This window comes from Urocitellus parryii, chromosome 6 (assembly GCF_045843805.1).
Source record: "Urocitellus parryii isolate mUroPar1 chromosome 6, mUroPar1.hap1, whole genome shotgun sequence".
Taxonomy (NCBI): domain Eukaryota; kingdom Metazoa; phylum Chordata; class Mammalia; order Rodentia; family Sciuridae; genus Urocitellus; species Urocitellus parryii.
Window position 1 is genome coordinate 97,779,509 of NC_135536.1, and position 13,389 is coordinate 97,792,897.

Below are 13,389 nucleotides of genomic sequence, written 5' to 3' on the forward strand. Positions count from 1 at the left end.
GGAGGATCGAGAGTTCAAAGCCAGCCTCAGCAAAAAAGAGGCACTAAGCAACTCAGCAAGACCCTGTCTCTAAATAAAATACAAAAAAAAAAAAAGGGGGGGCTGGGGATGTGGCTCAGTGGTCAAGTGCCCCTGAGTTCAATCCCCAGTACCTCTCCTACCACCCCCCAAAAAAGAATAAACACCTAAACAGGAACATCCAGAATAATATTTGACTAAATATCTGGGCACCATAAGCCAGCAAAGTTGATACATAAAATTAACCTTCACAATACAGCTAGAGATGGGAATATCGTGTCCTTCAGGTATTTGTGACCAAAAAGGGTTGGAAACCAATGCAGGGTCTTTAAGTGTAATAAGTCATAAAGATAGGCAAAGGCCTGTATGTATTTGTCATAGAAAAGGTGGGGCTGGGGTTGTGGCTCATTGGTAGAGTACTTGCCTAGCATGTGTAGGTTTGATTCTCAGCACCACATAAATGGATGAATAAAATTAAAATATCATGTCCATCTACAGCTAAAAATATTTTTTTAAAAAGACTACTGTTTGTATTTTCTTTTATACAGATATACCTACATTATTGTTTATAGCTTTTTTTATCTTCCAGTACTAAGGAATGAATTCAGCGTACTCTACCACTGAGCCACATTCCCCAGCCCTTTATATATATATTTTTTTTATTTTGGAAAGGGGTCTTATTAAATTGCTGAGGCTGACCTTGAACTTGTGATCCTCCTGCCTCAGCTTCAGCTGAGATTACAGAAATGCACCACCATGCTTACATAGGAGAACAATTTTATGGGAACAAATATTGGTTAATCACCTTTTATTATTCTGCATGTTTCAGGTGGCCTCTGGGTAGGAAGAAGAATGGAGGTAGAAACAGGGAGAGATGTCAGAAAAAAATAGAATTTCAGGACAAGAAGATAAGAAAATAAGAGATATGAAAGCTGCATTTATTCCAGGCTGACTCAAGACAGATTCCTAGTATGCTCTCTATTCATAACCTGCAGTTACCAAGGAAAAGATCTTGAAGGATTAAAGAAAATAGAGAATAATTATGGAAAATAAAGAATTGAAAGGGGGAAAATAATAGAGATGAAGAATATGGATGACATTTATGTCATATAGCCTTTATATAAGGACCAGATTTATTAATGGGTATAGTGAAAGTCTCTGTAAAGGATTTTTTTAATGTTTTTTAGTTGTAGATGGACAAATATTTGTTTATCTTTATGTGGTGCTGAGGATCGAACCCAGGGCCTCACACATGCTAGGTAAGCACTCTACCACTGAGCCACAACCCCAGCCCTCTGTAAAGGATCTTATGGATAATTACTACCAAAAAAGAGATTTCCATTCTTGGAAATCTCTGTCAGGAAAGAGTGGTCTAGAACCACAGGAATGAGTTTTTGAGTTTCAGCAATCTACCTGATGGAAGCAGATACTACCAAACTGGGCAGAACTTAAACACTGTGCCGTAGACCTGAAGAGAGCCAAATTCCTCTTCAAAAATTGACAAGTTTAAATGTAGAGCTCTGCTTTGAAATTTAGCAAAATGCCAGATCCGGTGTTCTTAAACTCACCCTAGACTCTTATCCTTAAATCATTAGCCTTGTTTATCCTTAGTCACTAATATACCTTCCTTTCAGTGTGTCTCATCTCTAAGATCCTGATCACAGTCCAAAAGATCCTCAGAATAATTCTACATTTTAATAATATACTTCCTAATCAAGCTAACTTGTATATCCTTCTTAGCTCTAGAAAACCAGAAACTTGTCTGTTTAAGATGCCTCTTCCATGACTCCCAGTCCTGAACACTTTGGGTTGACACCCAAATTTTTTACTTAATAGTATAGTTCAGAAGAGATAGACTTTGAGATTTAGTAAGCTTTCTCAGACAGTAGGGGTTCTCCTACTTTTTCATAAAACAGTTTGAAAACCTGCCTCTGTTAAAAACAAAAACATTTTTACTTTTTTGGTAAAATGTACCATTGGTCTATAAACTAAGTGTTTTTTTCATATAAAAGGGACTGTATTCAGAGTTCAATAGCCAATCGCAATATTAACTTGCTTTACCAGGGAATATTATATCAGTGTCACTCTGTTTCTTGTACTCCTTTTAAGAAATAATGCCAAATTCACATGGTGATCTCATAATTTTTTTTTAAGAACTATCATATGACTGCTTGATTTTTTTAAAGAAAAAAAATTAGGAATCACTAAAAGAATCAGTATCCTATTATTAGAATTAACCTTTCTCATATTTTGAGACTAACTGAAGGATGATTAATTGACCAAAATGAACACCCGGTGTCTGGAGCTAAAATGACAGAACTGACTAGGACAGGAGGGAATTCTCATTAAACTGAAAATTGCATGTTTTCAGATTTTTTTTTCTTTGACCAAGAACAAATGTGTGTGTGTGTGTGTGTGTGTGTGTGTGTGTGTGTGTGTATGTATCTTGGCAAATTTTATGTTTCTGTTGCTTCAGAATGTTTTTTAAAAACCTGATGTGGCTGAAGGCGTAGCTCAGTGGTAGAACTTCCTTAGAAAGCTCAAGGCCTGGGGTTCAAACCCCAGCACTGCCCCCACAAAAAATAGAGTAAGAAGACCACTTGAGAGTTATTATATGTAGATAAATTAATAACTACTTCATGATTTATGAAATGATTATTTATAATTGTACAGTTTATGGAATCAAAAGCATATGGCAAGGGTTGGGGTTGTGGCTCAGTGGTAGAGCGATGTGAGGCTCTGGGTTAGATCCACAGCACCACCTATAAATAAAGTCCAACTACAACTAAAAAATAAATATTTTTTTAAAAAAAGCATATGGCAACATCTGAGAAGGAGGAAAGTGAAATTCCAAGGCCTCATGTCCTAGGTACAGTTTAGGGAATGTTTTGTTCTACACTAGTAAATGTTGTATTTTTAATAGTATAGTTTTAGTAACAGCAGAAAAGAAGGCATTAGGCAACTAGTAAAGGCATACTGAAAGTTGTGTTTAAGAACTCTTTTTAAGTGCATTATTTACAGGAGGACCAATAATATGTAACTGTTAAATTAATCTAAACTTAAATAAATTCACAGTGGGAATAATAATATTATGGTCTCAAGTGATCTTGGCATAATTAATGGAAATAACTTTCTTAATGAATCTAAATGTTGCAAAATTAAATGTTTAAAAATTAAAATAATTTCAGTTTATGTTTTACTTATAAAAATATATACATATTTGTATTTTTTTTTAAAAAAACATGGGATTGAACCCAGTGTGCTTTACCACTGAGCTATATCCTTAGCCCCTTTTATTTTTATTTTGAGACAGTTTTGCTAACTTTTCCAGGTTGGCCTTCAGTTGCAATCCTCCTGTCTCAGCCTTCCAAATCACTGGGATTATAGGTATACATACCTTTACAGGCATACATACCGTGTAATCCCAGCATTTGTAGATATAATTTTAAAATATCAGAAAAGTTTGTAGCTTTTTTTTTAAAGTTATCCTTAATCTATTGTTTTTTTTTTTTTAAAGAGAGAGAGAGAGAAAGAGAGAGAATTTTTAATATTTATTTTTTAGTTTTCGGCAGACACAACATCTTTGTTTGTATGTGGTGCTGAGGATCGAACCCGGGCCGCACTCATGCCAGGCGAGTGCACTCATGCCAGGCGAGCGCCCTACCGCTTGAGCCACATCCCCAGCCCAAGTTTGTAGCTTTTTCATCTTTAAAATTTTGCAAAATATAAACTGAGGCATCTGGCCTGGGGTTGTAGCTCAGTGGCTGAGCGCTTGCCTCACATGAGTGAGGCACTGGATTCAATCCTCAGCCTCACATAAAAAAAAATAAATAAAACAAAAATTAAAAATATATGTATAGACACACACTGAGGCATAGACCATGGTAAGGGTGAAAAAAAGTATTCATCTAGCTCTTCCTGAGAATAGTGAAAATGCACAGAATGCTGACTCTGTTGTTGATTATTTCCCATCACATGTTTATGATCGTAAATATTCTGTCTTAGAGCATTGCCATGAATTTGTTACTTGGAGAAATAATTTGCCCCAGTCTTTAATATTTTTTACTGCCTGTCATTTTGCTTTGCTTTGCTGATAGTCCTCCTTTCCATTGATAGTATCATATTTACCCTTACCAAGACCGAGTTGTTGTTGCTTTTTTTTTTTTTTCCCCCTGTGTTCCTATTTCATGGCTGGACCAGAGCTATGGCTGCACCTTATATAATACACAGAGGTGTGCCATTGAATTCCATTTGAGCTGCTGACTCATCCAGGATGGGCTCCTCCCTTCCTTGTTTTGCCTTTCCCACCCTGAGAATGAAGTGCCCAAGAATCCCACACACTCCATCTTGCTTTTTCAGAGGTAAATTTAACCAGCTTCCTTTAAACCAAGGACTTCTCATACACTTTTCTAATTTATTTATTCTCAATTAGGTTAGCTTTCCACAAAACTTATTGAAGTCACTGTTATCCTAAAAATGGCTTCCCTCATCTTGCTTATTAATACATGATTTCTTTGGAGGAAACGTGATTCTTTAGTAAGACAGAAAATGTGCCTGAATCAACAGGATTATGTAACTACCAATGGGCAACTTGCTCCAATAAATTCAAGATACAACTGTCTTTTTTTGTGTGTGGTGTTGGGGATTGAACCCAGGCCCTTGTGCCTGCAAGGCAAGCACTCTACCAACTGAGCTATATCCCCAGCCCAGCTGTCTCTTGTGCAGTGATATTTTATGAGTTTGAAATATCCCTTGTATACCTCTGAAAAGTGGTTCTTCCCAAGCTGATACTTGAAATGAGCTGTTTAAATTAGCCATGCACCTGCTGTCATCTGTATTTCAGTCTGCTCACCCTGTATCATTGGAATGATTCATACTATTTTCCTTTTGGGGTAAGGAGTTAGCCAGATGAATTGTTCATCACTCATATTTAAGGTTTTTTTCTATGGGAAACCTTTCCTGGATAACTATATCCACTCTGGATGATTGTTTTTCCCCCAACATTTGTTTCTGCATATAATTTACATATCATAGAGTACCTTTTTTTTTTCTTTTTTCTTTTTTTTTTTTTGTGGTGCTTGGGATTGAACCCATGGCCTTGAGCATGCAAGGCAAGCACTGTACTAACTGAGCTAATTCCCCATAGAGTATTTTTAATTATTTTGGAATCATACCATGAAGGCATGTTACCACCTTTTTTTTTTTTTTTTTTTTTTTTTTTTTTTTTTTTTTTGGTATGAAGGATTGAACTCGGGGACACTCAACCATTGAGCCACATCCCCAGCCCTATTTTGTAATTTATTTAGAGATAGGGTCTCACTGAGTTGCTTAGCACCTCACTTTTTGTTGAGGCAGGCTTTGAACTCCTGTCTCAGCCTCCTGAGCTGTTGTGCGCCAACATGCCCAGCAATTTTTTTGTGGTGCTGGGGATTGAACCCAGGACCTTAGGCAGGCAGCTAGGCAGGCACTCTACCACTAAGCTACTTGCCCAGCCCTTGCTTGCTTTCTTGCTTTTTTTTTTTTAACCTTTTTTTTTTAAGTTGTAGATGGGCACAATATCTTTATTTTTATGTGGTGCTGAGGATCAAACCCAGTGCCCCACATAAGCGAGGGAGGCACTCTACCACTAAGCCACAGCCCCAGGCCCCTTGCTTTCTTTTGATTATTGTTGGCATGGTTTATTTTCTATTTGACCAACCACATGTTCCTTTTTTTCCTTTTCTTTTCTTGTTTTTTTAGTTTCTACTTAACTTTTTTAACACATTGAATATAAGCATGATAAATTTTAATACCCTAGCTTGCAAATCTTGTCATCTGTTATTGTTTTGATAGACTGACTTTTTTTCCTTCCCCTCATGGTTTGAATTTTCCTGCGTCTTTGTATGCTGGCAATTTTTATTGAATATTAGTTTTTAACTTTTGGAAGGTAGATATATTGATATCCTATAAATACCGAGTTTTATTCTGGGATATGATTAAGTTCCTTGAAAGTTTGATTCTTTAGAATCTTGCTTTTAAGATTAGGTGGGCCAGACACGGCAGCACATACCTATAATCACAGTGGTTTGGGAGGCTGAGGCAGGAGGATTATGAGTTCAAGGTCAATTTCAGCAACTTAGGGAGGTCCTAAGCAACTCAGAAACACCCTGTCTCTAATAAAATATTAAAAAGCTGGAAATGGGCTCAGTGGTTAAGCACACCTGGGTTCAATCCCCAGTACCAAAAAAAAAAAAAAAAAAAAAAACCCACAAAGATTTGTTGGTTTGGACTGGAGCAGTGTTTAGCTTAAGGCTAATTATTTCCCCACTACTGAGGCAAGGCCTTTCTGAGTTCCCTACTCAATTGTCCTGTGAATTCTGAGGTTTTCCAGTCTGGCTAGTGGGAACAGAAGCTATTCCTAGCCCTGTGTGAATGCAGGCATTATAACTTCTAATATTTCGGATTTTTTTTCCCCTTGGCTCAAGGTAAATATACTCACATTCATGTGTTAGATCAATGATCTGCTGAGTATTCAAGGCAACTCCCTGTACAGCTCCTGGGTTCTTTCTCTGTGCAGCTTTCTTCTCTTTGGTCCTCTATCCTGCAAATGCTAGCTACCTTGGTCTCTCTGGACCTCAGCTTTGTTTCTGCAGCTCAGAGTTTGCCAGGATCTGCCTGAATTCCTGCTCCCTGCTCTACTGCCTGGAAATTTGTTCTAGAGAATTAGCTAAGCAATTGTAAGAGTCACCACCACCACCAGCCCCCTTCTCAGGGATCATTGTCTTTGTCGCCTGATGATCAGTGTCTTGAAAGTATTGTTTCATATATTTTATCCATTTAGTGATTGTTTTAGGCATGTAGATAAATCCTGTCCATTATACCATCATGACTGGAAGTAGAAATCTCTAGAATAAAAAACTAGCTATCCTGTTTTCCCAACTGGAGTATTAGCTTCCTTTGTTAGTCAGCTTTCTATCACTGTAACAAAATACCTGAGATAATTAACTTATAAGAAAAGGATTATTTTGGCTTATATTTTTTGGATATTCTAGTCTATAATCAACTGACCCAATTGCTTTGGGCCTGTTGTGAGTCAGCACAATCTGATGAGAGTGCATGGGCGCGGAGCAAAACTACTTACATCATGAGTCAGGGAGCAAAGAAGGCAGAAGAGCTTAGGGTTCCACAATCCCCTTGGGGGACATGCCTCACCCCTTCGAGTCCTAAGGAGCTTCTCTCTCAAGGCCCCACCTCTCAGTGGTTCTACCATCTCCCAGTAGCATCAGCCTGGGGACCAAAACTTTAACACGTGATCCTCTGAGAGACATTGAAGATCCAAACTATAGTACCCCCCCAATAAAAGATTTTTTATTTTTCTTATAATGTCTTTCTAGCTCATTATCTAGAAATACACAAAATCATTAAATGTTGCTGAATAAATAAGCACATATTGGTGACCTTACTGTCCAGTAGGTATCATGTGTATCATTGGGTCAAAAGTACCCTTCCAGAAACTACCCCCTCATTCTTTGGTTTGGCTGATTTGAGGATTGTGTGCTTCCTGTCAAAAGATATGTCCATACCTCTTGGAAACAGTGATGTAGTTGACTTAAATCTTTTCTGGAACAAGACAACTAAAACAGTAAAAATGAGAGCCTTTCAACTCTATAGAAATTAGATAAGAGTCATCTCTTTTATGTGTGTGTGTGTGTGTGTGTGTGTGTATGTTTAGCAAGGATGGAAGTCGTGACTAAGATAATTCTTAACATTTTTTGTAGCTGTAACTTTGTGTCAGAGCAAAAGAGATGAGGACTAGTGAAGGAAGGTCCTTGGCAATAAAATTGTTACTGGTTCACAGTATCCCTTACTGATTTTGTGACAATAACAAGAATTTTGGCAGGAAATTCTTTTTTTTTTTTTTTTAATGTCACAGAGGTGTTTTTGGATAACTGCCATACATTGAAGTTATTGTTATATGAATTCTTATCTCGGTTTCTTCTATTTCCTTAGCTGCCACTTTGTGGTTGCAGAAACATTGGTGAACTAATTTAACATTCTTGGCAATCAACAGTCACAGCCCCTTTTTTATTTGTTTTGTTTCAGTTGGGGGTGATGATGTGTTATTTCATAGTTTTCTGGATGACTTTTTCTGATCTAGTCATTGCTTAATTTTGTATTTTGCTATAGTATAAAGAATTATAGGGGCTGGGGCTGTAGCTCAGTGGCAGAGCGCTTGCCTACCATGTGTGAGGTAATGGGTTCGATCCTTAGAACCACATAAAAATAGACAAATAAAGGCATTCTTTTCATCTATAATTACAAAAAAAATTTTTAAAGAATTATAATTTCAATTTTTAAAATTCTAGTTTTGGATTTTTCCATGTTAAATAAGGAAATTAATGGCATTTAGATAGAATGCTATTTACTGAAGGATAGAAATGAGTAGCTATTTTCTCAGACATTATGTGTTTTTTTTTTAAATACATGGATTAAAAATTATAAGCCAGGGCTTTTTGACCATATTTCAAGAAGAAAAATATAATCAGATCAATCAAAGATAACATAAACCTCCAGATTATAGGGCTGGAGGTGTAGTTCAGTGATTGAGTATGTATTTTGCATGTTCGAAGCCCTGGGTTTAATCCCCACTACTCCTTTCCCCCAATTATACAGATTAATGATTGTCAGTCTTAGTAAGAAACAGAATCATCTCTGGAGCTTTTTCAAAATATCCATGCCTAGACAACCCTTATTCTGAATTTAAGAACCACTGATATAGATACTTGGGACTATATGGTTTTCCTTTATCCATGTGTTGCCAATTTGTTTTGAAAATCTCTGTCTCCTTCTCCCCTTCCTCCTCCTCTCTCTCAGACACACACACGTACAAGAAATTTGGGGGTCTGGGGTTGTGGCTCAGTGGTAGAGCACTTGCTTAGCACGCGTGAGACACTGGATTCGATTCTCAGCTATATCAATATCTATCTATATATTCATCTACAACTAAAAAAAAAAAAAGAAAAGAAATTTAGGGGCAGTATGAATAAGGAATTAATGTGTGTCTGTTATGTTTACTATAAACCAGTTCCTTTACATAGGTTAAATCATCTTACCAGGACATTGAGATTTCTATAAATAAATAATCATGACTTGGAAAAAAACACATCAGAAGCAAGATGATTGTAATAAAGTAGGATACTGATACATTTGTTAGATGGTTTTGGATAAAATCTGTATCAAATTTGCAGAATTTTTCCTGTTTATTAAATATGGCTAAATGTGTTGTCTTTTTATTATTGATGAGTAGATATTCCTTATATATTCTGAACAAAAGTTTCTTGTATCAGATACATCATTTGAAAAGAGTTTCTCCCATTTGGTAGGTCATCTTTTCACTTTCTTGATGGTATAATTTGCCTCACAAATGTTAATTTTGATGTGGTCCAGTTTATCTTTGTTTTCGTCTGTCACTTGTGCCTTGGCCATCATATCTTTATAAAGTATAAATAAGTTTGAAATTAATACTTGAGTATGGTGTGAGGTAGTGGGGATCCAACCTGTGTACTACATTTTGAAATTGGCAAATATAAGTCATCCAACTTTGGTCTTTATCAAAATTGACTATTTCTGAATCCCTTGGATTTCTATATATCTTTTTGGATTAGCTTGTGACGTTATATAAAACAGATCTGTTAGTCAGCTTTCTACTTCTATGACAAAATGCCAGAGAAAAACAAAAGAGGAAAGACTGATATTGGCTCAGTTTAAGAGATTTCAGTCCATGGTCACTTGGCTCTCGTTTCTAGGCTAGTAGTGAGACAGAATATCATGGAAGGAGGGTGTGGCAAAGCAAAGCTGTTCACCTTGTGGCAGCCAAGAAGTAGAGAGAAAAAACAAGGTGCAGGGGACAAAATATAGTTCCCAAGGGCACACCCCCAAGGACCCACTCCCTTTGACTGGCTCCCACCTCATAGTTTCTACCACCTCCCAATGGACCTATGAATCCATCAATGGATTAGTCCTCTGATGAGGTTAGAGCCCTCATGATCCAGTTGCTTCCCCAGAGCCTTAGCTCAGAGTGTTGCTGCACTGGGGACCAAGACTTTAGTACATGAGCCTTTGGGGGACATTCCAGATCAAAATCAACAATGGGCAACTAGGATTTTGAAAGGGATTGTTTAAGTCTGTAAATCAATATGTAGACACTCTTTAAATTTTGTATTGTTTTGTATAACTAGATTTTGTGTTTGTGCCTTTAAAAAATTCTTGCAGTGTATTAGTATTAAATTAACCATGAAGAAAATACAAAGGGATTAAAATTGTGTTATTTAAAACACAATATTATAAAGCTAAATATCTCTACAGCAATTTTTTTGAAGTGTAATAGACTATGAGTTCTTTTATTACACTAAAAATATTGAATTCCTACCTTCTTTAAGGATCTAAATATTTGCTCATAGCATATAGTCCAGAAATACAGTTGCAAATATCTCATGTGCTCAGGACTACTTTGTTTTGCACATAGTTTTAAAACATTTTGTAGAGGCTTCTCAGAGGATATATTTCCAAATAGGAAAACATGCACCCACCCCATCCCAAACATAAATGCACCATGACACCTTGGAAAATTTCCATGTCCTCTAAAGTTCAAGGTGTTGCCCTACCTCATGTTTCAGCAATAAAATGTTCCTCCAAGGAATTGTGCAATAATATGGGAAATCGAGTAGATACACAGGAATATTATACAAATTTCAGTTTGTAGTCAACTTATAAACAGCAGAACATGCCACTGCTTCCCAGTAGTGAACAGCCAAACTGGTTTGGTAGGTGAGCCCTATGACGTTCTTTTTTTACTGCAAAATTTTTTTACATACAGAGAAATTATCATAAAAAGGAGTGCCAGAAGAGGTAGCAAACTATGTGAGAGCTTTATAAATAGAGGAAAATTCTCTTATCAAAGAATCCATAGGTCCTTGAGAGTTTTGTTTTCTTTTGCCCTGTTGCTTTTTACTCTTTGCATTTATTTTATTTATTCTAATTAGTTATAAATGACAGCAGAATGCAGTCCAATTCATATTACACAAATAGAGCACATTTTTTCATGTCTCTGGCTGAAGCCCTATTGCTTTTTATGATGAGATTCATTTTGTTGTTAAAGCATTAGCAAAAGTTTGTACATGGGAAAAATTAGACATGTATGAGACTTCTTAATAAATGTGGATGAGGGGCTGGGAATGTGGCTCAGGCGGTAGCGCGCTGGTCTGGCACGCGTGCGGCCCGGGTTCGATGTTGTGTCCGCCGAGAACTAAAAAAAATAAATATTAAAAATTCTCTCTCTCTCTCCTCTCTCACTCTCTCAAAAAAAATAAATAAATAAATGTGGATGAGGATTACAAAAATAAACATCTTAGATTTTAGTAATGCTTTAGAGTCCATTAGATCCTTGAATAAGACATAGGCAAGTATTCAATAGTTTGTTTGGTTTTCTTTCTGTTTTGTTTTAATTGACAAGTAAAGATTGTATGTATTTGTGGTGTACAGCATGATGTATTGGTATATATACATACTCTAGGAAGACTAAATGCAGCTATTTAGCATAAGTATCACCTCACTTTTCATTTTTTGTTGTTGTTGTTGTTGTAGTTGGACACAGTACCTTTATTTTTTTAAATATATTTTTATGTGGTGCTGAGGATCGAACCCAGGGCCTCACATGTGCTAGACACAACCCCAGCCCCCACTTTTCAATTTTTTATGGTAAATAGCTTGTGTAGTTTTATTTAGTCAGTAAATACCATAATCCATTGGTTCTCATCCTTGGATACTATGCATTGGAGTCCTTCAAGAGCCCCAAACAGCACACTAGACCAGTTAAACCAGAATCTGACTGGAGTGGCATAGGGTAAGATGGGGTTGCAAAATTTGAATATCAGAATTTCTTTTATATATATATTTAGTTGTAGATGGACACAATACCTTTATTTTATTTTTATGTGGTGCTAAGGGTCAAACCCAGTGCCTTCCACATGTGAGGTGAGCACTCTACCACTGAACTACACCCCCAGCCCAGATATCAGAATTTCTTAAAGCTCCCTGGAAAATCCACTGTGCTTCCAACAATGAGAACCACTGCCATAGACAATTGAAAATGCAAGTGAGAGACTGAGCTCAGGAAAATATAATCAATCTGAAGTGGCAATTAAAGTCATGCCCCCTGAACTGTATATTCGACTTTAAAAAAAAAAAAAAAAACTTTATTTATTTATTTATTTATTATATGGTGCTGAAGATCGAACTAGTGCCTCACACAGGCTAGGCAAGCGTTCTGCCACTAAGCCACAACCCCAGCCCCAGTATGCCACTTTTTTTAAATTAGTTTTTTCTTTTTTTTCTTTTGGTGCCGGGAATTGAATCAAGAAAGAGCCTTGTACATACTGAGCACATGCTCTACCACTTAACTATATACCCCTAGAACCTGTAGGCCAAGTGTCTTTTTTTTTTTTTAACTGACAAATAAAAACTATGTATATTTGTGGTGTACAACATGATATTTTGGTATATATATATACTCTAGGAAGACTAAATGAAGCTATTTAACATAGTATTACTTCACTTTTCAATTTTTTTAATTTTTTTTTTTAGTCATAGATGGGCATACTACCTTTTTTTTTTTTTAATCAGTCAACAAATTCCATAATCCATTGGTTCTCAACCTTGGATACTATGCACTGAAATCCTTTAATATCAACAGTAAAAACTACCATGGAATTATCAGAACATGATGATTTGCTATTTGTCTTTTTCTGTGACCAATAATAAAAGATTATCTAATCACCAGAACTCCAAAATTTGATAGTAAGATCAATTATGTATACTCCCATATAATTTGGCTTTTTTTTATGGTGGGGGGAAGTCTACTACTAAAAAAAAATTAAGTCTGTAAGCCACTAGTTTATTGAAAAAAGGACTGACTTAGGAGTTTGGAAACTTCTCGCTGGATGTGGTGGTACATAGTTGTAATCCCAGCAATTTAGGAAGCAGAGGCAAGAGGATCACAAGTTGAAGGCCAGCCTCAGCAACTTAGCAAGACCTTGTCTCAAAATTAAAAATTTTTAAAGGACTGGTGATTTAGCTCAGTTGTAAAGTGTCCCTGGGTCAACCCCTAGTATCCTTGCCCCCCCAAAAAAAGTTTGAGAACTTCTCCTCTTGAGTTAGTTCTGCCGTTACTTTGAACCAACATATTTAAATTATACTTTATAAAGTGAGGTCATTGATCTGGAGATAATCACCAAATTATTTATCAAACAAGTTGGATTGCTTACTATGCTCTAGGCAAGGACACAGGATGAACAGAATGTAGACCATGTCCTTGAAAAGTTTGAAGAATTCAGG

General features: G+C 36.4%; 1 protein-coding gene across 3 annotated transcripts in view; it reads left to right on the plus strand.

The window, feature by feature from the left end:
* The window catches only part of Tmod3 (tropomodulin 3), a 76,564-nt gene that overhangs the window by 42,449 nt on the left and 20,726 nt on the right, over nt 1–13,389 (plus strand). The window lies entirely within an intron of this gene.